The sequence below is a fragment of the Erinaceus europaeus genome, chromosome 3, assembly GCF_950295315.1.
Source record: "Erinaceus europaeus chromosome 3, mEriEur2.1, whole genome shotgun sequence".
Lineage (NCBI taxonomy): Eukaryota > Metazoa > Chordata > Mammalia > Eulipotyphla > Erinaceidae > Erinaceus > Erinaceus europaeus.
The window spans coordinates 156,253,492-156,262,105 of NC_080164.1; the positions used below are offsets into that span (position 1 = coordinate 156,253,492).

Here is an 8,614-nt window from a genome sequence, read left to right on the forward strand (position 1 = left end):
ATCTTAGAGAAAAAAACGAGTGATCCACATAAAACTGTCAGTTATACACACACACACACACACACACACACACACACTGGTGTGAAGTCTACTTCTAAAATTTTACAATATTGTAAACCGATGTTAAATCAATGGTGATTTTTAATTTTTTTTAATATTTATTCTCTTTTGTTGCCCTTGTTTTATTATTGTTGTTGTTATTGATGTCGTCATTGGATAGGACAAAGAGAAATGGAGAGAGGAGGGGGAGACGGAGAGGGGGAGAGAAAGACAGAAACCTGCAGACCTGCTTCACTGCCTGTGAAGCGACTCCCCTGCAGGTGGGGAGCCAGGGGCTCGAACCGGGATCCCTACACTGGTCCTTGTGCTTTGTGCCGCGTGCGCTTAACCCGCTGCACTACCGCCCAACTCCCTGGTGTTTTTTTTTTCCCACATAAAGTTATCCTCAGTAAACACTTGTGCTAGGCCAATTCATACTTCTTGGGTGAAGGTGGGCTGAGTAGGGAAGAGGCTGAAGAGCCTGGACACGGGGGACCTTCCCCAGGTAGTTGGTGTCAGGGCTCTAGTTTGCTAAAATGCAAAGGTGTTGCTCAAAGACAGAGCTGGGGCTTTCAGGGTATGTTTCTTGACTCCAAAGGCAAAGGTGTCACTGCCAAATATTCTTCTGGCTGAAGAGCAGTTAGATTGGGCCATGGCTGGGAGTTCAAGGTTCCAGGCTGGTAGAGGATAGACCTAACGAAAGGAAAGGCCTTGAGGCACACCAGCAAATGGACACTCACACCAGTGCATGGATTAAGTGTGGCCAGCCATCTGGTGGCCAGACGCTTTCTGAGTCATGGAAAGTGAGACAGTTGTGCTAGGGAACCCAGCTTGATTTCCTGGTTCAAAAATCACACCTGTGAAACTCAATCCAGGTGGGAAATTTTTCTGGTTGAACTGCTCAAGCCATGGTGTATTATGGAGCTATTCCTCTGTTCTCCCTGAGGTCATCGCCTTAATAAATTCAACAACCAACAAAATCTGACTGTAGTCTTGGCAGAACTAAAAAAAAAAAAAAAAAAAAAAAAAAATCATAGCCGGTCTTCTCCTACAAAAGTACCTAAATGAATACTTACTTTGTTCCAGGCACTATACACATAACTATGTGTTGATCCATCTGTTTTACTTGTTTATACTTATTTGTTTGTTTGTTTGTTTGTTTTGCTAGGACAGCAAGCAATTGAAGGGGGAAGTAGAAATAGACAGGGAGAGAAGGAGACACCTGCAGCACTGTTTCACTGCTCATGAACCTTCGCCTCTGCTGGTGGGTTTGAACCTAGGGCCTGAACCTTGCACAAGGCAATGTGTACACTCAACCATAATTAAATATAATCTTCTGACAACCCTCAGGGAATATTTACAACAATCTTCCTTTAAAAAAAAAAGATCTATTTATTTTTACGAGGGAACTGCTCAGCTTTGGCATATGGTGGTATAAGGGATCAATACCAAGCCTTCTGCTATCTAAGTCCCAAGTTCTGAAGCACTGAACTATCTCCCCAGCACAGAATTCCCAATGTAAAGATGAAGGCTGTCAGATTTAAAAAAATCTAGTCAATTGTCCAAGACCACACCTAGTCATATAACTCAGCCAGCATCACAGGCAAATACCAGGGCTCTTCCCACCAAGCTATGCTGCTCAGGAAAGCATTAATCCCACCCTTCTCTCACTTGTCACGTTTGTTTACATTGCCCCTAGAGACAAAGCGGGGTTTAAAATTCGCATTTTTCTCTGAGCAGCACAGCCTGTTGTGGCTAATCAGGCCCCAGCTGGCTTCAGGCCTTCCAGGCCATTCCTCCAGTTCTTTGCATCTTCCACCCTTGTCTGCCCCAATCCCTGCTCAGGATTCTTTCTGCTCTTTCAGAAAAGCTGGCAGCAATTTCGTAATTATTTTCTTAGCTCTTTCCTTTGACTAAGAAGCCCCTTTATGGGGGCACCTGGTTGGAGTAAGAGTGCCACCTTGTGGAATACTTGGGTCACTGCCAATACATATTTCTTGGGCGAAGGTGGGCTGAGTAGGGAAGAAACTAAAGAGCATGAACACCGGGACCTTCCCCAGGTAGTCGGTGTCAGGGCTCTAGTTTGCTAAAATGCAAAGGTGTTGCTCAAAGACAGATCTGAGGCTTTCAGGGTCTATGTTTCTTGACTCCAAAAGCAAGTTTTGGGGTGAGAGATGAGGAAGAGGCCCAGGATTCCCTCTGTCTTTTCAAATTTTGCTTGTCATATTTTTGTGCATTCAGTTTGGCTCCTTAAAATTCATTTTAAAATATTATTTGTCTTGATTACTGAGGCTCTTTGGCACTGCCTCTCATATATTTACACACGGCTGATGCCTCAAATGCTTCGCTCTGAACCAAAGGCTCCTGAAGTCTTCTATTTCCTTCCAAAGCTCTGGAAGTCAGCTGCACACAGCTGCTGTCACACTCCCCTTCCTGTCCTTGTCCTTCTATCTACCCTCCCGCCCATTCTGAGTTTCCTTGGAATGGCAGTGTCCCTCCCGCCCTGCTTGATTCACCCAGGCAGGTCTGAAGATTGTACCCTGTACACACCTCAGTGTAACCAGTAAATTGACTAAAATGTCTGTCAAGCCCCAATCTCTGCAAAATATGTTCCTTTACAGGCAGCTAGCTTGCCAAGCTTGCTAGCTTGTATTGGAGGTGGTAGACTGTTTCTGCTTTTGTCACCTCTAAGATCACTGGACCAAGAGGCTGAGCGAGCGTCATTGTCCACCCCTGCATGCCCTCCCTGACCAGTAACAGTCACTTTGCGATGTTTGTTCTTCAAACATAGCTCTCACTCAAGACTCACATCAGGCCATGCTGTCCTGGATGAGGCAACAGCTCAACTGACAGGGAGCAAGATTGGCACGCTCCAGGCCCCTGGTTCCGTCTCTTGCTTCTCTGGTATTCTAACACCCCTCTCGCCCCTCTGTCTCATATGAAATAAATCCTAACTAGCAGAGTGGTGCAATGGAAGTATGCTAGACCCATAAAATAAATTTTAGAAGCAGAAAATTAGGGTCCAGGGAGTTAGCACAAAGCTTACACGCCTAAGAACGCAGGTTCAGTCCCCAATACATCATGTGCCAGACTGAGCTCTGGTCTCCCTTTCTCTCTGAAAAATAACTAAAGAAGTAAGTATGTAAGTAAGTAAACGTTTAGGTGGCAGTGCACCCAGCTGAGTGCATATGTTACCCCATTCAGACTCACGCCCCTCCGCCCCCACCCCCGCCCCTGTGCCCTGTTCACACCTACAGGAGGGGAAGCTTCCCAAGTGGTGAAGCAGTGCTGCTGCAGGTGTCTCTCCCTCTCTATCTCCCTCTTCCAACTCAGTTTCTCTCTGTCTCTATCATATATATATATAACAAATAAACAAATCTTTGAAAAGAAGAAGAAAAAAAAACTCTATCCCTGAGTCTGAGGCTGGGTGGGACTTCTTTACCTAGAGTGCATAAATAAGCCTGGGAGAGAAAATTGTTCTAGAAACCCTTGATATGTGATGCAAAGTGATGGAAATTGTTGGGGATATGGTTTATCACTTTCCTTTCTTTCTCCCAGGAACCTTGCTTCTATAAACAGTGAGAGTCACAAGTCTCCACAGCATCTTTCTGGCTTTATCAGGGGGTCTCTGCAAGGGACAGCAAAAAGAATTATCTCCTGATGTCTGTCTGACCTGGTGAGAGGAATCTCAGAGGCCTGATCTATAGGGTACTGACAGTGTTGGGCCATCCTGACGCAGAGCCCCCAGCATCACTCAGAGCTCAGTATAAGGAATAGTGCCTCCAATTTTGACTAACTGGAAGTCAGGCTGGGTTCTGGGAACTGGAGAGGCCACAGTGTGGCCCTAGCCTTCCTTCCCGTTTTTCTCTTTTGCAAACTCTGGCTTTTGCTCTGGAATAAACTTATACCCTTTGGTGTCCTTCACTCATCCCCCAAGACCTCAAAATCAACATTCTCACCATTTCCTAGCAGGACTAGGCACTTTACTCTCTCATCACCAAGCAGTCTTACTCACTTTGGTAACCCCAGCATGGAATCTAGATAAACAAGGTGAGTTGGAAGAAGAGAAATCTAAACAGACCATCACTGCCCGCTATGCCTTCATTTCCCAGAAGAGGAAAGCCAGAGCCTAAGTAATGACACTAACATCTCAGGGACATCAAGGAAACAGTCCCCCTCTTCCCCAAGAGCCGCAGCTAGGCTGGCAGTGACAGGCTTCTCTGAGAGGGGCCACCTGCAGTTCCTGCCACAGTCTGTCACCTGACCTATCCTTTTCTTCTTCAGCTGCCTTAAGGGCCAGAGCACACAATAGGGAGACACTGAGCAGGGGGAATCAGAGGCAAGAAGAGAGTCCTTGACTGATTCCAACTGATAAAACCCCAAAGCTCTGCTTCTCCCCAGCAGAGCTCAGATTCTGGGATGGAAACTGGGGGAAAGGTGGTCTGACCAGCTGCATCTGCCCCACTCAGAAATGGGGGAACAAGCCTGGAAGGAATAGCAAGGGCCTCGGCCCAGCTGTGCTGGTTCCTGAATCACAGACTCACAGAAGCCGAGGTAGAAAGTTCAAACAGCAGAAAACTCTGTGGACTACCCAGTTGGTTTCTCCTCGTGTTTTGCTTCCTCTTGGTGGTGAGGCTTCGTGCCAAGGGCCCTCTCCCCTTCCTCAGTGGGGCAAAGGCTATTATTTTTTTATTTTTATTTTTATACCACAAAGGTTTTTGAGCCTGTGCTGTTCCACTGTTTCCACAGATTTTTTTTTTCCACAACATCAGAGAGAGAGAGAAATACCACAGCACTGTTCCACTATTTGTAGTTTTCCCTGGTGCTGCAGGCTCAACCATAGTCCTCACTCATAGTAAAACATACACTTTACCTGGTAAGCTATTTCCCAGCCATATATATTCATTTATTTTCTTTCCTTTTTTAATACTTTATTTTAATGACAGAAGAAAGAGAGAGAGACCAGAACACTGCTCAGCTCTAGCTTATGGTGGCACAGGAGACTGAACCTGAGCCTCAGGCATGAAAGCCTTTTTTTACATCTCTTCAGCTCCCACCATGAGACAGACATACAGACACCAAAGTACTACTCAGTTCTGGCATATGGTGGTTCTGAGGATTGAAGCTGGAACTTTAGAGACTCAGGCATAACAGTATTTTACATAACATTATGCTGCCTCCCCAGCCCTTAGTAGGATATATATTTTTTAATGTATGAAAACCAGAAAATGATCCTGGGCACTGAGTATTTATTTTGTGAACAGCAGCTTCAGCTTAACCTCCTGTTGTCCAGTCCTCAGAGTTACAGTTCCCTTCTCTGAGAAACATCAAACCCCCACAGGAAAAGAAAGAACACCCCACATTTATAGCTGGGTAAAGGGAAGTCACTTGACTGTCCTCAGATGTTCCCCCAACTCAGCTCCACACCACTTTCTCCCCAGCGTGTAGCAGAGATAGGCTGCTTCACCCAGGCCCGGAGGCTTTCTGACTGGTAGGGATGTTGGACCTATCACCCTAGGCCTCAGAGCTCTCTGTTCCCTTTTGAAACTACCTAGAGCACAATAAACACTGATTGATTAATAGTAGCCCAGAAAACCCAAAGTCAAACTAAAGCCAAGGATGAAAGCGTAACAATAGAAACCAGCTACAACATTTCAACTGCAAGGCAGGACTTCTATGTTTATGTCCAGTCCTCTCCTCACTGCCATCCTGGAAAGCACGTGGGGTTTAAAAAACAATCACTGTGTGCAGGGCCAGGTGGTGTGCACAGGGTGCCATGCGCAAGAATCTGGGTTCAAACTCCTGCCCCCTCCCTGAAGTGGGGAGGGCGGGGACTAGCTTCATCAGTGGTAAAGCAGTGCTGCAGGAGTCTCTCTGTCTCTCTCTTCTTATCTGTCTCTCCTCTCTCCCCAGTTATACTCTGCCCTAGCAAAAATAACTAAATAGCAATTTGGTTTTTGCCTCCAGGGTTGTCACTGGGGCTCGATGTCTGCACTTTGAATCCACTGCTCCTGAAGGCTATTTATTCTCTTTTGTTGCCCTTGTTGTTTATCAATGTTATTATTATTGTTGTTATTTCTGTCGTTGAATAGAACAGAGAGAAATCAAGAGATGGGTAAGACAGAGAGGGGGAGAGATAGACACCTGCAGACCTGCTTCACCACTTGTAAAGCAACCCCTACCCCAGCAGGTGGGAGGATCCAGGGAGCTCAAACCAGGATCCTTATGTCAGTCCTTGTACTTTGTGCCATGTGCACTTAATCCACTGTGCTACTGCCTGGCCCCAAACAAATATTTTTTAAAAGAATGTACACAGAGTAAAGCATCCAGACTGCCTTTAAAAAAATTATTGCCACCACAACAATGATAAAACAACAAGTGCAACAATGGTAATAAATAAATAAATAAATAAATAAATAAATAAATAAATAAATAAAAGTGGCTTTCAGGAGCAGTGGATTCATAGTGCAGGCACAGAGCCCCAACAATAACCCTGGAGGATATATATATATATATATTGCCTTCATTGATGTGCCTTACAGATATAGATAGATAGATAGATAGATAGATAGATAGATAGATAGATAGATAGATAGATAGACAGATAGATAGACAGAGACCAGAGCACTGGTCCACTTTTTTTTTATGTGGTACTGGGGATTGAACTCCATGAGTTTACTGTTGCGCTCTCTCCCCTAGCCCAAAGTGGACATTCTTATTTTGTTTGATGAATGAGAAGAATGAAGTGTGAGGGACTCCGGGACCATAAACCCTTTCTCAGAGGTGGAGTTATGACTCCAGAACTCTGAGTTACAAAATTGGACTCTCCAGATGTGAAGGTGATCTGACTGCGACATCGGTCACCCCATTGATTGCCTGGGTTGGTTCGGCTGATCTGGCTGGCTAGGCAGGTGTCCCCTTCCTCCCTCACCACTCCATGTGCGTCCCTCCCTCCCGAAGCTGCTAACTCAGTCAAAGAGGACGGCTTTTCCCAACAGAGACGGACCAGTCTTCGGTTGAGGGTATACAAGTAGCTGCGCTCCCCTGCTAGAACCTCCAAACAAGCTCTCCAGGTCCATGTGTAGGAGAACGTAGGGAAGTCAAGCTTCCAAGACTCCAGACACATCCAAATGAGGCGCTGCATGTGGAAGTTTGCCTTTAAAGAAAAACAAGAAAGAAAAAAAAAAAAGAAAAAGAAGAAATTGGACTCTTTGTCACTTTGGGGTGCCTAGGTTTTTTTTTTTTTTTTTGGCAAATGACCCAGAGAAGCTTCTACTCATTGAGTACAGTAACAGGGACCCAAGGGGTCATGACCCCGTGTGACCATGGCTGGACCCAGAACAGGAAGAGCTCGAATCACAAGGTAGTTATCAGAGCTGCACACACTGCCCAGGCCAAGCCTTATTCCTCCAACTCTGCTCAAGCCTTTGAGCCAGGCTCTAGTGCTCTTCTCACTCAACCCCCACCCCAACTCTGGGAAATATCCAGGTCACCCACTTTTTGACTTCTCCACCTGTCCAGCCCTAAGCTGGATGCAGGTCATGGGAGTGTGTGATTGCTGACTTCATAGTCATGTCCATACCTTGACACCTATTCCAGTCCTCTTGCTCTAGAAGATAGAGTGTCCCTCAGAATCCTTTCCAACACAGTATTGCAGACAGTCACAAGTCAGTCAGCATTGCCTTGCTGCTAAGTATATTTGTCATTATTAGCCAGTGAGCAATAGAATTTGATTTATTTGTTCCTTGCTACATGCCTTCTCCAATATTTCTGGGATAAAAAGGTGTATGAATGCTTGGATGGATGGATGGATAGATGGATGGATGGATGGATGGATGGATGGATGGATGGATGGATGGATGGATGGGAGGTAGGTAAATGGATGGATAAGTAGAGACAAGAAATTTGAGTTCTACCCTTACAGAGAAGCCCTGGTTGGCACCACTCCCAATTCTACTGAATTGACTCAATGCTGATACTTCTTTCACAAAACTTGCACATAGCATGTGACATATTTTGTGGTGTGTTTTATAGGAACTGGTGAGATCCTTGGGTAAACCTGAGGCCATGGAAGCATCTCGGCATCAGCCCCGCCTTGCTCCCTCAGGCTTAGTATCATTTCCTCCCTCTCCAACATATGCCTGTGCCTGAGAGCATCCACTCACCCCTACTTCCTCCTTCTTCTGAAAGCTCCAGCTGACAAGAGAAATGTCTTCTCCAACACCCTTCTTTCTTTCTGCACAGGGAGGAAACACTTGGGTGTGTGGAAATGGCCAATGACTGAGAAGTCTGCGGCATGTCTGGCATCATCAGAATCCTTAGCCTGAGCCTCACAGCCCAGTCTTCTAAATCACCGGGTGGTTTAGCCACAGATGGGGAAGAACTGTTTCCCAGCCTCTTTCAGAAGCCTTCCTCCCTCTGTTCCCCCACCACCACCACCAAGCTTTTGGTTTTGAACCAATCCAGTTATAGTGCTATCTGAATTTTCTTCTCCAGAGCAAAATACCACTCAGTGCTCAGACGGAAGGACACATTAGAGATTCTTATTCAAGAGGGTTTGAAGAAGAAGAAAATA

General features: G+C 45.7%; 1 long non-coding RNA gene across 1 annotated transcript; it reads right to left on the bottom strand.

The window, feature by feature from the left end:
- Window positions 1–577: 577 nt before the first annotated feature.
- On the bottom strand, window positions 578–7,722 carry LOC132537717 (uncharacterized). The gene is made up of 3 exons (XR_009549174.1): window positions 7,622–7,722; window positions 7,008–7,195; window positions 578–732 (listed from the first exon to the last, which is right to left on the bottom strand). It is a non-coding gene; the product is annotated as an uncharacterized LOC132537717 (long non-coding RNA).
- Between the last annotated feature and the right edge of the window lie 892 nt (window positions 7,723–8,614).